General features: G+C 39.0%; 1 protein-coding gene across 1 annotated transcript in view; it reads right to left on the bottom strand.

The window, feature by feature from the left end:
• Positions 1–22,102, bottom strand: part of DYRK2 (dual specificity tyrosine phosphorylation regulated kinase 2) — a 678,008-nt gene that overhangs the window by 418,369 nt on the left and 237,537 nt on the right. Inside the window, exon 2 of the mRNA XM_044088051.1 lies at positions 5,515–5,722. The gene's annotated coding sequence lies outside the window, so the exon portion shown is untranslated. The remainder of the gene's footprint in view (positions 1–5,514; positions 5,723–22,102) is intronic.

The raw sequence follows: 22,102 nt of genomic DNA, 5'->3' as shown, positions 1-22,102 counted from the left end.
AAAGAAAAAATCACAGCTTTAGCTCATATCAGCAACTGTAAGCTTTCTTCATTTATACAGAGAAAAGTGGTGAAAAAACAAAGGATATACTTGACTAGCCAAGAAGTATTGACTGATTTGATCTTCTGTAGACCACTGAATTCTCAAAAGTCTTCCTTTCTTCCATAGAAACATAGTTCAGAAACATTGATTTTCCACTGCATAGCCTTACTTATATTCCAAATCTCGCAGTCAGGTGTAACTATTAGGAAAAGCATAGCTTTGACTATATAGGCCTTGTTGACAATGTTATGATCCAAATTTGTCATCATCTTCTAATTTCATGTCTGCAATCAGCATTTGCAGATATCTTTGCACCCATACACTTTGTACCCAGTCTGTCACTGTCTCCATGTCTTCCCCATCTACATGCAGATAACTGATATGACTAGATGAATAATTATATATATATATATATATATATATATGTATATATATATATATATATATATATATATATTTGATGGTGAACAACAAATCAACGTTTGTGCTTTCTACTTTCACTTTCATCAACAGACTCTTGAACTCTTCCCTGCTCTCATCTATGACAGTGGTTATCATCTGCATATCTGAAGCTGTTAATATTTCTCCTAGCAGTTTTGATTTCAGCACCTGATTCAGCAAAACCAGCATTTTTAACGACATATACATAAAGTGAATAAATAAGGTAACAGTTTACAGCCTAGTGGCATTCATTTCTCAGTTTTGAACTGGTCAATTATTCCATTTTTAGTTCTGTTGTTTCTTTTTCTGCATATAGATTCCTCATGAGACAAATATGGTTATCCAGTGTCTGAATTTCTCTAAGGACTTTTCACAGTTTGCTGTCCAATTTGCTATGGTAAACACAATCAAAGGCTTTAGAGTAGTCAATAAAACAGAAGTAATTATTTTTTTCTGGAAATCCTTTGTTTTCTTTATTATCTAGCAGATGCTGAGAATTTGATCTCTAGCAAAACCGCCTCTTCTAAAATCAGCTTGCACATGTACCAGTTCTCAGTCCATATATTACTACAGTCTAAATGCCAGGATTTTGAGGATTACCTTGCCTTCACAGGAAACAAATGCAGCCACACCTCTCAACCTCTTAGTGCAAGAAATCTGGACAAAGTCTAAAATAATGGGGGGGGGGGGCAAAGGCCAAAAAACAGGGACAGATTTTAAATATTGCTCTTATAAATTTAGAAAGTTGCTTCATTATCAGGATTTGTACTAGCACACATTTCCTGAAAGATATTAAGTCTGAAACTCAAATGTATGCCATTATTTAGTGACTTCTTCAATCCATATTTATTTGCCATCAAACCACAAATTTTATGAGGATTAGATCAAAAATATGAGGCAAAAATTTGGACATTCTGTGAAAATCTATACAGTTGAGAGCTATGAATGCAACTGTTTGACAATTTGAGCATGCTTTACCTTTTTTGGAACTGGAATATAAATGAGCCCTTTCCAATCTAATAGCCAATGGGTTATTTTTTCCAAAGTTGCTATCATATTCCAAGGAGCACTATAACAGCATCATTTTACAGGATTTTAAACAATCCAACTGGCATTCTATCCCATCCTAGGATCCATTTAATTTCATTCATATCAATGATGTTAGGGAACTTCATATGTATTTCTCTATTTTCCTGACACCAATTCTTAACATCTACTGCTTCTGTTAGTTCCCTCTGACCTTTGTCTTTTATCATGCCCATTTTTACCTGGAAGTTTCTCTTAATTACACTAATCTTCTCGAACAGATTTCTTGTCTTTCCCAACCTATTGCATTCTTCAAATTCTTTCAGCTACTAATTTAAATACATCTCCTTACCTCAGTTTACTATTATATGAAACTTGGCATTCAGTTTTATACATTTTTCTTATTTGCATTGCTGTTTGCTCTCCTTCTTTCCTCAGGCAAATCTAAAGCCTCCATAGACAGCTATTTTGCTTTCTTAATCTTCTTTCTACTTGGAATATTTTTGATGCAACTTTCTATACAATCTCATTCACTTTTGTCAATAGATCTTCAGGTGCTCTATTTATTTATTTACTTATTTATCCATCCTTTGTTGAACTGTTAGTCTCACTAGGCTAGTGACCACTTTTTAGGAGAGACCCAAGATGGTATTAATACTACTGGGGAAATTTGGCCAGGAAATCAGGGAAGCCTCCCACACTCTCTTCGATAGGTGCCATGGAATCTTTTATATCCACCTGAAATGGGATCTCAGTTTAATGTTTCATCCAGTGGATGAGACACTCAGAAGTGCAGCACTCCCCTTATGTGAAGATGATGGGAGCAATTTTCATGACCAAGGTGTTTTGCTGATGAGCTGTTATCAGCAGTCCATCTACCTGGTATGAGAAAAGAAGCCACAGCCTTCTGCACGAAAGATGAGTGTGTATGCCACCTCTTGCAACAGTGACACTGCCAATATCCACTAGGTGTAATTCCTTAAATCTATAACTTCATCTCCACTACATATTCACTTATAATATTGCTGAGCTCGTATCTCACTGGGCTAGATGGTTTTCCCATTTTCTTTAACTTACTTCTAAATGTTGCAATATGAACCCGATGGTCTAAACCACAGCCAGTTCTAGATCTTATTTTTGCTAACTATACAGAAATCTTGTATTTCTGACTGCAAAGTGTCTAGTTAATGTAACTTAGGGATTGGCCGTCTGTTGTTAACCAAGTGGAAAGCTCTCTCTTAGGTCTTTGCAAGTGTCTGCTGTGAACAGTGAATTATGTTGGCAGAGTTTTACTAGTCTATGTACAGCTTCATTTTGTATTCCAAGCTCAAACGTGCTTGTTACTCCAGTTCTATTTTGACTACTAGTCTTAACATTCCTATCATGTATGACAAATACAATATCTTTTTTTACACTTTCTGCTGTTGCTGTCTGTCAATCATCATTCCTTACCAACCTATCAGCCCGTTCATTCCCCAACACTGGTCCAAGGTTCAACGAGGAATGGCCATCATCTAGGTGGTACAAGATTTTGCTGGTAAGCCCTTCTCCCATACCCACCAGGAACAAGCACCAGGGAGGAAATGTACAATGGTCTGATTATGGAGACCAGCCCCTCATTTTGGCAAGGAAAGTTCCTTCTAAGCAGTTCAGCTCTTCCCCCTGAAACACTTAGTGATGTTTTCCCCAGTCTACACAAGGGGAACTGTACCACCTTGTGTGCTTGCAAGTGCACTTTTCCCTTTCTACTCCCCTCATCAAGATAGGCAAGAAGGCCATGTGTCTTCACTCCTCCCCCTCCCTGCCAGGTTCCTTCAATGCCGGATCTGTTATTCAAACCCAGTTCAAATGGGATGTAGACAGGACTCCATCCCTGTGCACCATGCAGTCATATTCTATATAATATTTTTTGGGGTGTTATGTCCAAAAGATGATGCAGATGGTCATAAAACTGGTTGTCATCCTCCTCTTCAGTATCTGTACATTGAGCACAAACCTGTACCACTGTAATGTTGAATGGCTTACCTTCTAGTCTGATTAAGACTATTCTATCGTTTTGTGTGGTAACTATGCACTGACTTTGATACCCTTTTACTAACTATAAGGGCTACTTCCCTTTTTCTGCAATATACATGTCCACAGTAGAATATCAAATTGTACATATTCTTTATATTCAAGCTTTGCAATAAATATAAGCAATAATGCCCAAAAGGCTGTGCATTATAGGGAAACAAAAGACTACCCAGTAGTATTTGGAGGCCTGAAGCTGCAAGCTGCTGTGTTTTATTTTAAAGGTGTTTTTGCTTGTCTCTTGGTAGTCTTTAGAAATAGAAGTCATATTCCTTATTTATTTATCGTGGGATATTTCAAATATTATAGTTTTAGAAACAGCTGGATAACAGTGACTGCATATCAGCAAAATGTGTGTGTGTGTGTGTGGGGGGGGGCACAAACAGTATGAATCAAGGATGTGCGAGTCAACAACAGCTCGTCAGCAAAACACCTTGGTCATGAAAAGTGCTCCCATCATCTTCTCATAATTAGGGCCCATATACTTTCCTAACTCATGTGATGCAGGTATGCCACTACAAACTAATATTCTCACTAACAAAAGAGGCAGATAATTAATTCTGTTTAATGGAATCGCATACAGAGGCTGTCAAAGTTTACACATGTCTTCTTTAGCATAAATCACCCATACACCTTCTCTCTACACTGTTGATCAAAAATATTGCCTGCAATGGCAACAAGCCTCTCAATGCAATGCCTCAGGGCACTTTGATGCTCTACAGTAATGCCCACATTGCTGGTATTTGTACATTATTATTACATTGCTGTTGATTAAGTGACCAACAAACAAACAAGTACATGCATACCTACATCCATACATTAACAAGACACACAACATTTTGTTTGAACAAGGTTAAAAAAAAAGGTACATCATACATTTAAAAGGCAATTACAATGCAGTTAGAATTAAGTTGCATGTTAGTAAACTAGGAAAAAAGAGGTATCTAGCAAAGACAGCATTGTTTAACTAAGCTTTTGAGAATGCAATTTGCAAATTACACAACTACCTTGCAACAGATTTAAAACACACAAACCATAAATTGTTCCACTTGCAATAAGGAATCACTCCAGCCATTGCAAAAACATTAAAAGAATAATCACAGGAAAGAGCTCTCTCTCTCACACACACACACACACACACACACAAGAACTGACCCACCAAGTCATTTACAATAAATAGTCACAATAATATCCCATATCAATGCGACAAAAAAAGTTCTGAAAAGCTTTGTTATGGCACAAATCTTCCACAGAAAAGAAATGCTACAATTTGTTTAGCCTCCAATTATTTAATAACTGGCATAAAGGTATTCAATGTTATTTTAAGAACTGTATGACGTGACACCTTACAGAATAAGATACAAAAACAAAGACAGCATGCTGTTAAAATTAGGACTATAAACTTACATACAAAGCAGAGAGAAAACCATAGCCAAGTATTGGAATACCATTTCAAGCACTTTGCTCAATGTAGCTATAGCCTTCAAATCTGCTTCTAGCAAACTGGCAAATTAAACAAACAGCATGCTCAACAGGCATACCATGTGCCTCAAGAATGGCTGGATTTGCTGAAAGGACAAACATTACCTGAAGAATAACCAAGGAAAGTTGTAAATTGATGTATGGATGATGAAAAACATTCTGTTCTCCAAAGAAGTGACCTATGAACTATAAAATTAAAGTGTATAAAAGTGTGCTGCACTCCTACTTCACAGTAAGAGTAGTACAGTATAACAATGGAACATATTACCAATATAGTATTTTTCTCTCATACGAGGGCCAAGTCACTTGAGAAAAATGAGAATGAACACATTTCAAGGTGTATCAGCAAAGGCCAAAAAGAAAAGAAAAAAAACATTTTCATACAGAATGAAAACAGCAGCTAATGTACCAGACTAAAAATCACTTTATAGAGTTTACAAATAATCTACATACCCATCCAGGGGTCCCACATGTCTGGTTTAATTAGGGCCATCGTATATCCAACATTCATACCAGATGAAAAGGCTTGAATAATTTCTCTCAGTGGGTGAAAATAATGCTGCTAAATCACTGACACAATGTTGACCCATGTGGCTGACACTATTTTCCAAGACCTTAACAGAAGCCTCCACAGCTACAGCATCAGAAAGCCTTAGCCCATCTATAATTAGAACAACAAAAAAAGGAAAAACAATTGGTTAAAAAATGAAATGGTTATAAAGCTGAAACACAAATGTAGTTTTAATGCTTAAATTAACAAGTTTTATTTCAGATTGGTGATACTTGCAAAATAAAACATCTTCTGATACAATTAGTGCATATATGTTTACGACAATCCAACAAAAAAAAAACTTAACTATGTATGATACAAGGATAAAACACTTGGTAAATGTTTCATATAACACAACTTAATCTATTAATAGTTGCAGTGCTGTAACTATTCTATTATTAATTACAGTGCTGCTTAAAGTAGCAGCAAAAACCATGTCTTACCACCTAAACTGCAAAGTTTTAATTACATTATGAATTCTCTCCAAGCTGAAAAATATGCTTACTTTTTTATCATCCAGTACTACTCCTCTGCATGACAAAGCATAAAAATATAATATTGTCCACACATTATGTTCTAAATCTTTCTGTGGTTAAACATAAATTATTTCACATTCTTCATGAAAAATGTACACTGTTGTGTGGAAAAAAATTGTCAGTTTAAACCCAAACTGTTAAAAACTCCAGAAAAAAATCCACAGTTGTTAGAATTGAACACACACACACACACACACACACACACACACATCTATCTCTCTGTATGAGTGAACTTGTAAAAGTTGAAAGTGAATCTTACTGACTGAAATCATTGACAGCAATTTCAATGACACAGAGATCATTGGCAAGCGCTGTCAACTACAGAAAAAGTCAACCTATACTAAAACATAGCACACTCACACCCTCTGCTACAACTCTGAGATTAAACAACAGTGGAAGAACATGACAACTCATTAAACTCCACTGTCTGACAATCTCACACTAAGTCTGATCCCAAAACATTTACCATTTGACACATTGTGAATCATGAAAATCAGTCATTCAATTCACAATTCAACCAAAAAACCCCTATATTGCAGTCTTGGAGTTGGTATATATAATTAGCAAGGAAGGTGTAAGCTCTCCTGAAAAAAAAACACATTTTATTTTTCTTTACATTTTTGTGACTCAAATGTATTGTGTATATGAATCTTTGTGACTCAAACAGTTCTAAGTATATGACAGCCATTGGAAGTTTTGATACTTCGAGCATGTCACAGATATATATATTTTAGGCTGGCCACAGTGGTGCAGTAGTCAGCATTGTCTCCTCACAGCAAGAGGTCCTCCGGTTTGATTCTCGGCTGGGGTGCCTTCGGTGTAGAGTCTGCATGTCCTCCCTATGGTCACGTGGCTTTCATCCAGGTGCTCCAGTTTCCTCCCACATTCCAAAGACATGCAGTAGGTGGATTGGACACTCTAAAATGGCTGTAGGTAAGAGTGTGCATGTGAGTGAGTGGTAAGAAAGAACTACTGCATTATGGCTAGCCACCCAGTGGTGTAAACCATGGATCGAGATGACTGTCACTGTTGAAGTGACACCCTGACCCCATGTGCAAAAGGGGTTGAGGCTGGATGGATATATATAAATATGTATATATGTATGTATAACACACATATAGACAAAAATATGCAAACACACGCACACACACACACACACACACACACACACACACGCAAACACGCACGCACACCTAACCTCACACTCATATAAACATGAATGGGCATGGGAAATTGACCAATCAAATTGCTAGCTACCTATGCATCAAATGTGTGCCAAGCATGGGAAAAGCTAGTACAGGCCACGTGGACCACACATTACTCTTAATTTTAGCCAAAAGACCTAGTTCACAAACAGATCTTAACTCTCTCACAGACTTCAAAATCCTACAAGGTGCCACTGTCTAAGTAAGGAATAACTAACCCAACACAGCAATACTCAAAAAAAGTAAAGCAATTAAAAAAATAAGCATCTGAAATATGCACCCCTTACTATGCCTTACTAAACCTGCATACAAATAATAATAATAACAACAACAACAAGATGAAAAATAGAACAAAAGAGGAATCTAGACTGTGGCACAAATTAAAGATACTTATATAATAATAATAGTAAATAATACTGTGATGAAAGTGAAAACTTAAACTCCACAAACAAAAACAAAGTGCCATAGAAAGAGACAGGAAGTGAATAACATAAAATAAAAAAGTCACCAAAGCAACAAAAAGCACCAATTCTAACCTATGAATCAAATTACACACAAAAACACCCACACCAGTGCCATAGAAAGAATTTGACAGGCAGTGTTGATGCTATTCTCCAAAAAAAGGAAGCCAATCTGGTGGTCTTCTGCCATAAACAAACTTTACAACAGAAGAAAGAAACTGTTGCAAAAAAAGAGTAAAATCCCACGATTGGAGGAACTCCCTGGTCAGCCTCAGTAAGAAGCTGAGATCCCTCATAAAATCCTCCAAAGCTAGTTATGAAAACAAAATTGCCACTGATTCTAAAGACAACCACAAAGCATTCTATAGCTATGCTAAAAATCTCAATGGCAACACTCAGATCTGCTCTGAGTTACAGCACAATGACACTAAATATACAGAACCAACTGATATTGCCAACATCCTGGCAGATAGGTTCAGTGCTAACTTTACCCCCCTCTCACCCCCTGAAGGGCCCATCTTTATACCGGAAGAATGCAAAGTTCCTGTAATCACGGCTGCACAGGTAAAAACTTCACTCTCCAAAGCCAAGAACACAGCATCCATGGGACCTGACAACATTCCAGGCTGCCTTCTACATGAACTACAGAATGAACTGGCACCCCACCTAAATACCATGTTCAATCATTGCCTCACCTCAGGCTTTGTGCCCATTGAATGGCGCACCGTGACAGTTATCCCACTCCACAAAGGGGGGGGGGCCACAACAGACCCCGGGAACTACCGCCCCATTAGCCTGACGAGCCTCATCTGCAAGGCCATGGAACGTATCATCATGGAACTCATAAACAAAGACATTGGAGATCTCCAAACCCTGGACCCCACACAGTTTGGGTTTGTAAAAGGCAGATCATGTCTCCTAAATCTGACAGACTTCTTTGAAGTAGTCACCAAGGCCATGGATGAGGGTAAGGTGGTTCACACAGCCTATCTAGATCTCGCCAAGGCATTCGACACCATCCCCCACTCTGGAATTATAGATAAACTCACTAAACTAGGTATAAATCCCTATGTCACAAGATGGGTTGCCAACTGGCTTACTGAAAGAACCCACACTGTGAAAGTAGCAGACTCCAAATCAGACTTCAGACCAGTGACAAGTGGAGTACCACAGGGTTCAGTCATGGGTCCTCTCCTGTTTGGTATCTATTTCTCTGATGTACAGGCTAACACAGAAGGTCTTTGGCTGACTAAATTCGCAGATGACTGCAAACTAGGAGCCATAATTGAAACTCCTAACGATGTGGACATCCTACAAAAGGGCCTCACTGAGACAGATGCCTGGTGTCAAAGACATGGTCTCAAGCTCAATGCCAAAAAGTGCATTGTCATCCCCTTTGGTAAAAATTTTGTACCCATGAACTACCACATAGGCGGTAGTCTACTTAACACCGAAAGTGTGATAAGAGACCTTGGGACACAGGTGGACAGTAGTCTCTCCTTTGATAATCACATCGCTAAAGTGGTCAGGAAATCCTTCTACGTGGCACACCTCATCACAAAAGGTTTCTCATCCAGAAAAAAAGAGGTCATTGTTCCCCTCTACTCATTAGACTCATTATAGAGTACAACGCCCCTTTTGGTATGTACCTCACAAGACATCTACAACAACTGGAAAGGCCGCAAAAATACCTCACAAAGAGGATTACTGGCCTCAAACAGATGCCTTACACAGACCGTCTCAAAAAACTCCAGCTTTACTCCATCGCATATCGCCTACTCAGAGGCGATCTCTGCCTAACATACAAAGCTATGTCAAACCCAGAGCTGTTGGACATACTCCACTTAAAGAAATCCCAATCCCTCCGAGCTACACGCTCTAGGGACCTAAACCTTGTCACCACAATAAACAGAACATGCTGGAGGGATAAATTCCTGTCCCAGAGACTTCCCATACTCTGGAACAGACTACCTATCTATGTCAAACAGAGCTCCTTATTAGCACTCTTCAAGAAAAATCTTGATGATTGGATGGGTAATAGGAAATTCACCCCGGGGATCACTTCTGTGGTTCTGCTAGACAGGGGCACAGGAAAATAACTTTCTTGGGTGGCGAAAGCCAGGGTGCATTTTTGGCTAGGCTTGCATAGGCCCTTGGGCCAATAGCCTAGTACCTACCTATGAACCTATGAACCTATAACAGGTAAATCATATGAGAATCCCAAAAAAAAACACAGTGGCAGGATTGAACAGACAGACAGATACACACACACACACACACACACACACACACACACACACACACACGCACACACACATAAGCCACACTGCATGACTACAAATGCATATTAAAACAGAAATAAAACACACAAAATTTAACACAGAAACCCAATTAAATAAAGGCCAACAAGTATACTATCTAAATCAACATAAAAAAATGGTGAAGGTGAGAGAGCATTACTCACAAATTTTTTTTCAGTCCTTGGGAGTTGTCACCAAAATGATTATCCTTGTGAATATTTTTAGCATGCAAAAAGCACACCATCATCTAAACCAAATGAAAAAATAATGGGGGGGGGGGGGGGATTATTCCTTGCATAAATGTGTCCTTCAGTTCTTGGAGGTGCTATAAGAATGACTACTCTTGCAAGTACTTCTAAGGCTGTGTTACCTGAAAAGCAATACAGGTGTTTACAAAACTCTGTGCTGTACTGATATGTTAATCTTATCATGTGGACTCATTCTTTGGACAGAATTCAGCTGAGGTACTCAGTAGCATTAGCATTTGTTTATATAAACTGGACTGTGCAATAACAAGAAACAGTTTTCCAGCAGAACCTTTAAATAACTACCATGAAAATTTTAAACCATTATACCACACATTTAAAAAATATAACTCTCTCCCACCAGCACTCAAAGCCACCAATGATGTTATCTCCTTCAAAAACACCCTACATCTTTATCTAACTGCCCACTGGCAATGTTCCTGTTCCACACCCCATACAACCTGATTCTCCACATCTGTTGCTCTCTCACTCCCTTCACTATCCATCTTTCGTACCATCCACACAATAACCCTCCTCTTTTCTTTTCTCCCCTCTGACTTATCTCTCAATCACCGCCTTGCTACCACTTGTTAACACTATTCTACTACACATTGCCCACTGAAATATTCATAGTCATCCATCACTTCTTCTGTACTTATATTTCATGCAATGTTATGATACATTTATGATTGCTAAATGTCTTCATTGTATAGATAAGTAATATTAATTTGCTGTAGCTAATAGTAGTTTTACTCCAATTTGTAACTTAACTGTATGTTGTATTAATGTCAGTTTTACTCTGGGTTGTACTTATGTCTTCTTGGAGCTTCTCTCCCCAGGCCTCCACTGAAAATGGGCTCATTCTGGCCCAGTGGACACTCCTGGTAAACAAATGTAAAATAAAATAAATAAATAACCCTGAGCAGTCACCAATTAGTTACGATAGGCAGAAGAACTACTTTACATTAAAATACTCTACAGAACATAAAATTGTTATATATAAAGTACTAAATGTAAAATTCAGACTGAAAACATACAGACACCCACTTTATAAGTGCAATAGGCACTTAGTGGTGTGCATGATACAAACATGCACAAATCTTCTTTGTTTGCCTTATTACATATATATACATGCAAACACATACATGCATACGTACACACCAAAACATATACATACATATATTGATGTGTGTGTGTGTGTGTGTGTGTGTGTGTGTGTGTGTGTGTGTGTGTGTGTGTGTGTGCGTGTGTGTGTTCTTCAACTGTAACTATGTTTGTAATATTTTAATTGCTAGGATTCTTCATCTGTAACTATGTCTGTAATATTTTAATTTGTGGAGCTTTTCTCCCCGGGCCTCTGCTGAAAATGGACCTGCGTCCAGTCGGACATTCCCGGTCAAGAAATAAATAAATAAATATAAACAAATATGTTATATATATATATATATATATATATATAAAATTGCAGCTGAAAGCCCTCCAGGTGCAGCACCTCTAAGCCACTGAGGACCTGATCGCTTTGGGCCCCCCCCCCCCACTTGTGTGAGCAAGGAATCCTCTCACTCCAGCTAAAAAGCAAAGAAAACTCTAACCAGCAATCAAACAAGAATAGACTGCAGCCCCTGGTTTAACTCCAGGAACCTTGCTGTTGCCGCTTGTGTAGTAGCCACTGAGGACCTGATCGCTATGGGTCTCCCCCCCCCCCCCACTTGTGTGAGCAAGGAATCCTCTCACTCCAGCTAAAAGCAAAGAAAACTCTAACCAGCAATCATCCAAAAATAGACTGCAGCCCCTGGTTTAACTCCAGGAACCTTGTTGTTGCCGCTTGTGTAGTGTAGGTGCCAGCTTTTGTAACTACTGTTATGCCTTGTTAAAATCTGTTACAGTCAGCTAGAGTGCACACCCCAGGAGCAATAGCTGCAAACCTTCTTCCTCTTAGCCCACCCCCACCCCTTTCATTCCATTTCACTGTTGATAATTTATTATATGTGAAGGTATTTATCCCCTCACAATAGTCATAGCCTTCAGTCCCTCCTCCTCAATACTTGTTCTTCACTAAACACCAAACAGAGGTGCAAAGTCTCAAGTTGCATTTATCTTTAGCTACATAGTGTGCAGCAAACAATGAGCAAAGGGCAATACAAATGTAAAAGAGAATAAAATCTGCCATTGCAGACTAGTAAGCAGCATACAACTTCCACCTGTGGTGTATTCCTACACATAGTTTTTCTTGGAGAAACCTTCCAGTCCTTGAACAAGGGTGCCTGTATGTTTACCTTATTTCCTTGGCTGTCCTTGATAATTAGCTAGGTTTAGCAGAGTCCCTTTGATTCTCCCCTGCTACTTTAAATTCCAATTGAAGGTTTCTCTCCCTTCCCCCACCCCCCAAGTGATTGCTCAGGTACAACACACCAAAGGTTTTAAAAAACCTGGATGCCATATTTGCTCTAATTGCAGCTGAAAGCCCTCCATGTGTAGCATCTCTAGTAAGTGATAGTATTATTTTTCTTTTTTTCAGTGTTGTATTCCACAATGTAAACTCACTGTCCCTGCATAGAGTAGTACAGTAATTTCTCTCTAAGGTAGCTTTCCAGTTATTTTTTACTTTTTCCTGGTATAGTTTATATTTGGATATTAGAAGCTTTTGTTTTTGTTTTTGCTTGCTCCCAATTTCAGTAAACCTGATTCAGAGTTCCTCTAAATGATAGTTTAGACTATTTTATAATGTCACAGTACTACTAGCTTAAAAGTGATTCCACTAGCTTCTTTCAAAAATAAGGGCCTAAATATAAGTTACTTTATTAATTGTGTCTTCATGTAAAGCATTTTTGTTTGTTTAATTGTCATAACTACCTGTTACGTGCAAACTCTTTTTTTGTCTCCTCCACGTTTGTCTCTCTTTCTCCCTAAAGTACCCTGCTCCCCATTGCGCTGTTCCTGATATAGTCTCCAAGAACCTACCTACCTGGTGACAAAGGACCCTATCGAAATACCTGCGGTCTCATCTAATAGCCTTATTTTCCCTGCACCCTCTCTCAAGGAAGCAGGAAAGTATGTGGTTGTCTAAGTCCTGCTTGCAAAGCTGACTACTGTCTACTACTGCTTCAGAGGTTCTAAAATCCGCTACGAGCCTGAACAGCCAGCAACCTTTACCCCCCCTTCTATCTACCCTGTATCCAACAAACCTCTTCTACTTTATAATAACCCCCTTTACTAGCAATCACTCCTTCCCTAGTTCTAAACCAGTTAGCTCCCTTACATACTTACCTGCAATACTAGATCTGCCCACTAGATGGCATCCTTATCCCATCCCTTATCTCCTGCTTATCCCTCTGTATTTCTCCTGTAATTACTCTACATCTCTTAAGTCCTAGACCTGCTCTTATTTTCTCACTTACCTTTTACTTCAACTGTCTACACCCACCTGTTTTTTTCTCATAGACTTCTGTTTTATCTCTGATCTTTCCCACTCCAGACTTGCCTAACTTTCCTTCAGTTACCAGCACTGCTGATAGTTTCTTCTCTAGCTTCTCCTTCACTTGTCTCTACCCGCTACGTTCGCCCTGCAGGCTCACTCCGCTCCCCTACCCTACCCCCAAATCTCACCCACCCCAGGGGTCCTACTCTTATACCATCTAACCACACCCCTTCCCTCTTCCACCAATCACAAACCCTTCACCATTGGCCACTTAACTCCAATTCCCTCCTTTCACTTACCACTCCCTATCTCCCCCACCACACCCTCCACCTATTCCTTTCCACACCTAGTATACCTCCGAGCCTATAACAGCAACTTAACAACTTACCCTTCCAGATGTATAAGCTACCCACCCCAGCCCTCTTACAGAGGTTACGCATACTTACACTTCTACCACCTCTAACTTTAGCTTACCTGCTAACCTCCGATGAACACCCATTATATCCACACCTTCTCTACCTCAGTAAGCTATCTACCTCTCCTTCTCTACCTATTTTCACTAACCATGTTAACATAACATCTACACCCAGCTATCTGCTAGCAAAATACCATAGGATAGACCACATTAGATATGACTCTCCCAATCCCAGAAAATCTCTACCTCTATAATGTAAATTCCCAAATCATAGACTTCAAACACTACTCTTCTCTTTAAAAGATGAAGACATTCACCCAAACCCAGGCCCAACAACTGCTACTACTACTCAACACCTCAACCCCAACCCCTCTACTATCCATTCCCTTATCAAACCACCTAACTCACTCTTATTAGCTCATCTCAACATACGTAGCATTAATAACAAAGTTGCACAACTCCATGCTCTCTTGGAAGTCTACTCCTTTGACAGTCTTTGTTTAACAGAAACTTGGTTAAAACATGTGACTAAAGACAATGAAGTCATCCCACATGGTTATAATATTTTGCAACTTGACTGTGCAACCAAAAAGGGTGGTGGTGTAGCTATCCTATTTAAATCTGGCTTACAGATTACTACCTATGACTATAAACCACCTCAAGACTCCAACGCTTCTTATTACCAAGCTTCAACTTAACACATTCAAATCCATCTATATTATCTGTATCTATCTTCGTCCTGGTTATAACATTGCCACCATAGAAAATATCCTTTGTTGGTTATCCCAAAATTTACCCCAAGAAACCAGAATCCTAGGTGATTTAAACATTGATTGGAAGTGTTGTAGCAGTAGCCACCCTACCAGCCATATTAACCTTTTCAGTTTTTTCTCAAACCATTACTTCCCCTACCAGGATAAACAAGCCTAATAAGAAAGAAAGTACCTTAGACTGGAATCTCATAAATAATCATCCCCAGACATATGAAGCTGGAACCCTCCCTGATGATGTAAGTGACCACTCACTAACCTACATCATCAGGCTTAAATCCAATCTGCCTAATCCAACCATATCTAGGACAATTAGAACCAAGAAATACTTCAACCCCGATCTCTTCCAGAGAGAACTAAGAGCATGTAACTGGTCTCCCTTAAAATGCCTCACACTGGAAGAAGCTGTTAATTACTTTAATTCTAACTTCCTAGCCATACTAGACCACCATGCACCAACCCGCTCTATTAGAATGAGAACTAAATCTGCCCCATGGCTTTCAAAAGAAACCAGGCAAAAAATCCATCTCAGAAATAAATACTGGAATAAATCTCGTTTAACTAAAAACCTAGTAGACCAACAAAACTTCAGACAGCTGAGAAATGAAACTAAAAAAAGCTATACTGTCTGACAAAAGAAGCTACTACCTACAATTCCAGCAGACTCACCATAATAAACCACAAAAGTTCTGGGCAAGTATTAATCAATTATTACACCCAGGTCAATCCATCACACCAAACCCACAAGGCACAGACCAGGAGAATCCCAAACAGACTGCTAATGCCTTTAATACCTTTGTCACTGAGGCCATTCAAACTCTTGCCAGTCAGTTATCTACTCAGAACTTAACTACATCCAACTCTAACTCTAACCTATCCCCTCCATTTATCTTCCAACTAGTCCCAACAACATATATTCTTACCCTTATCCAAAAACGGAAACCGTGCACTCCTTCAGCAGACCAACTACCCGCTGAATATCTACAAAAGGCAGCCAAATCCATCGCCTATCCCATTTCCATTCCCATCAATAGAACCATCACTGAAGGACACATCCCTAAAATCTGGAAAGTATCCCATATTATCCCCCTTCACAAGGGTGGGAACTCTACTGAACTCTCCAATTACTGTCCCATAGCCCTACTTTCTCCCTTAGCAAAGATTATGGAAAAATGCATCCACAGAAAATTGCTAGACCACCTAATCCAAAATAACTTACTTTCGAACTCTCAACATGGTTTCAGACCTTCCCACAGCACTACTACTGCACTCCTTTCCTTTACTGACTGTATTAATAAAAAACGTGACCTCAATATGCTTTCCTCTGCACTGTTTATAGATCTGTCTAAGGCATTCAATATGGTAAATCACTAGATACTTATAAATATCCTCAAATCCCTGTCACTAGATGCACTAGCTATAAAAGGTTCCAGTCCGACTTAGATAACAGACAACAGGCTGTACTTTGGCATAGCATTCTATCTACCTATCCGCTCGTTAACATTGGTGTTCCTCAAGGGTCCATATTAGGACCTCTCCTGTTTTCTATATTTATCAACAATCTTCACATTGCAATCCTCCAAGCTACTTGCATACAATATGCAGATGATTCCACATGTATATGCTCAGCCACATCTATATCTGAACTTCACTCCCTTACCCAAAATGTGTTTAACACAGTTGAACAATGGTTTACACAGCGCTGTCTCCTTCTGAACCCCAAAAAAACTAAACTCCTCCTTTTTACTCCAACTTGTAAGTCCCCCCCAATAGACTTCACAGTAACATCCAATAATGGTACTCTCATATCCCCAGATCCAACTACCAAACTACTAGGTATCATCATAGATAACAACCTTAACTTCGACACCAATATTAACAACACTCTAAAATCTGTTAATAGAAAACTAGGCTCTCTCTACAGGATCAAACCCTTCCTCTCTCCTGCAGCTAGAATAACTACAGCTCACACCCATCTAATTTCTACTCTCCTCTATGCCTCACCCATATATACTAATCTCTCTAAAAACAACCTTAATAAAATGGAAAACTCCTACAATAACATAGTCAGATTTGCTACAGGTAACCCTTTCAGAACCCACCACTGTTTTAATCTAAAGCAGCTAGGATGGTATGAATTACAAAATCAGCTTAAATTCCACCAACTGACCCATAAAACCCTTTACCAACCTACAAATACCCCTATACTATCTACCCTCATTACCCCCTACAAAAATCTAAAGACCTTACGATCATCACATAAACGTCTTGTAAATATCTGTAAATCAAACAACAGGGCTGGGGACACTGTTTTCTCTAGTACTGTTGGAAAATTCTGGAACCTTCTTCCTAATGAACTTTCCTCTCTTCCCTCTATATCACTCTTTAAAACCAAATTGAAACTTTTCCTCAAAACACTATACTAAACCTGGCTGATCAACTAGCTCTTCTTACTTGGTTCAACCTACCGTCCTGTTCTCAATAATCAAGTTCCTTTTCTTAATAACAACTTACCTTGTCCTTCTATACTATTACTTACATCTTCAGAATCTCATTAAGGAGACTACTTTTACTAATGTATTGTATAATTTCAGCTCCTACTTTTTCTTTATGACTACTTGTATACTAATATATTGTATAATTCAACTGGCATATTTTTCTTTATGATCTATTGCAACTACAATTTGTATTGTACTAATTGTATCTGTATATTTTGCACTATGTTATTCTCTGTACTGCACCTGCAGTGTTCATTGTATACATTCATTTTTGTATATGTGATTTTGTTTGTTTCCTCGGAGCTTATCTCCCCAGGCCTCTACTGAAAATGGACATATATCCAGTTAGACTAGCCCTGTCAACAAATGTAAAATAAATAATAAATAACTAAATATATATATATATATTATATATATATATATATATATATATATATATACATATATATATATATATATATACACACACACACACACAGTATATATAAACAAATAGGTATGTACATGCTTGTCAGAATAACTCACCTAGGTCATCTCTAAGAACACTGGTAAGGAACAATATCTGGACAACAATAAAGAATCCGCAGATATCAGCAAAGCTCATTTGTGACTCAGAAGTGCAAATCAGCAAGATGCAGAAATGCAAGACTAAACACCATTACCTGCAAAGAAGGCATTTCCCCTGTGGCTCACAACCCTAACCCTAACATTTAATTACTCTCACTCACTTCCTCATCTTCCTAGATAGATAATGATATAGTGAATGAATTCTCATGATTAAGCATTGTTACCTTGGAGAGAATAGTACTATTGTGATTGTGCAAAGTACTGCTTCAGCCTCAAGACTATGTGACCTTTGATTTAGAATAATTAAATGGGTATGTGGCCAGGGGGGCTGCACACCTTTGTACTCTCACTACATAATTATTCTTATGCTGAAGTCTCATGGCCTCAGAGGTTGATAATCAAGACCAAAGTAGTGCTCCCATCTCAGAGGTAACACTTAATGATGTGATTACATTTACTGACGCTAGTAAATGTACAAAGGCATCTCATGATAGTTGACTGGTCTGCAACCCTCCCACACAAAAAGCAGCATATTGTCTCTCCTTAAAAACAGTTGATTTTGCTGTTTTACAACACTGGACTTTGAGCAATTCTGATTTCTTCAGGGAAAAAAGTCAGGTAGCTCATCTGTGCTAGTTTAAAACAGGCTATCATTCATGCATTTGCCCCCATAAAGAATAAGATGATTATGTCTTATATGTGCTCCTGTTGTTTTAGGGGAACAGAAATTACATTTTATTAGGGGATGTTTAGGCTGCCAGATGAAACAGTGGGCAGCATTTTTCACTGGCTCTGGATGGAGCCTAAGGTAGCCTGAATCAAAACTGAAAGCACTTGTAGATAGGCGATGGATGCCTGTGAGTCCAACAGAAAACTTTTTTAATTATTACATCATTTTTTAACTAAATACTACTCTGTCCATGATTTCTCAATGTACCAGTGCTAGCCAGCCTGTAGGACAGAAAAATGTGTACTTTAATACCTTTAATACACGTGTGTGTGTGTGTGTGTGTGTGTGTGTGTGTGTGTGTGTGTGTGTGTGTGTGTATGTAAGTGCGCGTGTGTGCATGTATGTGTGTGTGTGTGTGTGTGTGTGTACGGCCAAGTGCATTCATGGAAGTTGCAGTAGATTACAATATATATATCTGACAGCAATGAACTTAAATAGATTACTGTGGTCATCATATATATATTTATACATTCACTTGAGCACAACCAAGATATCTAAGCTGCACAGAGGTAATAAATTGACTGTAGTCTGAATCAAATTAATGTGCATTTTATTCTACTTTTAACTGTCGGTCTTCATATTGGTCTGGGTGTTACATGCCTATTTGTAGGAGTCGGTATTTATTAATTAAAAAATTTTAAATTAGTAAACTGGAACTGTCAGATGTAAGTCAGTAGCTGATAAATGTATCTGAGTGTCTCAAAGTTACATAAGCAAATTTTCATAGTGATCTTTGCTTTTGCAAACCCTTTTATTGACAGCTTTCACAATTTCTGTCTAAAATACATAGGTTCATAGGTTCATAGGTTCATACTAGGCTATCTGCCTAAGGGCATTTATAAGCCTAGCCCATAGTTATGTGGCTTTCGCCACCCCTTTAGTTTGAAGAAAACTATGCCTATTATTTTGCTGTGCCTCTGTCAAGCAGTGACATTAAAGTAATCCCTGGGGTATATCTGCGATCTCCCATCCATTGGTCAAGATTCCTCTTGAACAAGGCCAGTGAGGTGCTCTGCCTCACATGTGCCGGGATTTTGTTCCACAGCATAGGGAGTCTCTGGGTGATGAATCTGTCCCTCCAGCACGTTCTATTAATAACCGTGTCAAGGTTTAAGTCTCCCGCCCTTGTGGTTCTGAGGGATCTAGATTTTTTGAGGCGAAGCATATTCATCAAATCTGGGTTTGACATGGCCTTATATGTCAGGCACAGGTCACCTCTGAGCAAGCGGTATGCGACTGAATAGAGCTGGAGTTCTTTCAGTCAGGCAGCATAAGACATATTTTTGAGACCCTTTATCCTTTTGGTGAGGAACTTTTGGGGCCTTTCCAGCTGCTGCAGGTGTCGGGTCAGATACATTCGAATGGGGCATTGTACTCAATCATAGGTCTAATGAGTGATGTGTACAGGGGCACAATGACCTCCCTAAATCTAGATGTGAATCCCTTCATGATCAGGTCTGCAATGTAGAAGCTTTTCCTAACTACTTTGGCAACATGAGTGTCAAGCGAAGGTTACTGTCAACCTGGGTCCCCAGATCCCTGATGACTTCTTCTGTGCTCAGTGGATTGCCACCTATATGGTAGCTAGGGGTAACCTTGTTTTTCCCGAAGGGTATGACTATGCATTTCTTGGCGTTTAACTTTAGGCCATGGCTCTGGCACCAGTTATCCGTTTCTGTGAGGCCCTTCTGAAGGATATCTGTGTCAGATGTGTTTTCGACTATGGCGCCCAGTTTGCAGTCATCTGCAAACTTTGCCAGCCATAACCCTCTTGTGTTTGCTTGTACTTCAGAAAAGTAGATGCCGAACAAGAGTGGTCCCAGGACTGAGCCCTGTGGGACACCACTTGTGACAGGCTTTGAGTCTGACATGGCGCCAGCAACTCTGACTCTGTGGGTTCTGTCACTTAGCCAGTTTGCAACCCATCTTGTGATGTATGGGTTGCAAACTGGCTAAGTGACAGAACCCACAAGGAGAACAGATTGCTATACAGCAGTAAAACGTACCAGCAAATTCTTAACAAACAGTGAAAATACAAAAGAACTGATTAAATCATTTCAGTCCTTGTTCTACATGCACCTGATAGAACATTTTTTTCTCCTTGCAGATGACCATCAGTTGTTATCCGCTCCTTTCCTTATTCATCAGGACACCTAGACATGCCTTAGTCTCCCTCGGGCTCAACCCTACTCTTGTCTGAGGCTGGTGAGGAGATTGAGGGTACCAATGTAGTGTCATACTCCTGCCAAGGAGTGTGCCATAACTCCAGTTTCCTGATGGTAGGCTTGCCAAGTTCTATAGCCACTGCCCTAGAGAACTGCAACCTTCTGACTAAGTGGTTCACAGCTCATGTAGCACAGAACTAACCAGGCTCATATGCAGTATATTACAGTGAGCCTATGTTGCCTCCATCCTCCAGGATGAATAAGCTAACATTAGCCCCTCACTGTCACCTATATTCCTCCAGCAGTCCCTTCAGCACCTAAATCACTAATCATACATAGGTCATCTGGGGTGCTGTAACAGCTTTATCACTCTGTGCCATGGAGCTGCCAAGCTACAGCATGAAGTAAGATGTTTTTTAATGATACTGCACTTTTGTCAAAGTCAAGTAAAATACATAAAATGCATCTATTTTAAAAAGAGGAATGAGGTCAAGTTACTTATGATACAGTGTGCCACAGGAGGGGAGGTACGACATTAGCTATATTACAAAAAATAGCTCTGATGGCAGGTCCAGATGCTCTGGACAGTGAAGATAATAATGATGTGGACAGCAGCATTTCTTCATTGATATTAAATGTTAATGATTCACCTGAAATATCATCACATTAAATGAATGTGAAAACGCAGAACACAATTTCATTGAACTAGACACAGACGTCAATCACTAAAATAAGGGGAGTTATGTGGTAGATATTGACCAGATACACCTAAACGAGTTAGATCACTACAGTTGTTAGCCCATTTGAAATGTTGCAACTCAAAAAACATAGAAGGTTCTATACCACCAGTACTTACTATGTCTATTGAAGATGATGGTAGTGTGCTGTACAATGTGCAGATTCATCTGTTTTTTAAATATGTGAAATCCAAATATATTCCATTACTTTAATACATCAGTTATCAACATACATGGACAGAAATTATTTAATCAGTTCTTTTGTATTTTCACTGTTTGTTAAGAATTTGCTGGTACGTTTTACTGCTGTAAAGCAATCTGTTCTCCTTGTTCTGGATTTTCTGCCAAGTAGTGTTAAAAATAACAGAATTGTTAGCTGCTTAAAACATTCTTTAGAGTCTCCTTGCTGTTTTTCTGCTGTTTAAATCATTTTTTTAGTATCTC

Source organism: Protopterus annectens, chromosome 11.part0 (assembly GCF_019279795.1).
Source record: "Protopterus annectens isolate FY-2018-M chromosome 11.part0, PAN1.0, whole genome shotgun sequence".
NCBI classification, from domain to species: Eukaryota; Metazoa; Chordata; order Ceratodontiformes; family Protopteridae; genus Protopterus; species Protopterus annectens.
Note: the sequence above shows the minus strand (reverse complement) of the source record. Positions and strands in the feature narration are given on the sequence as shown.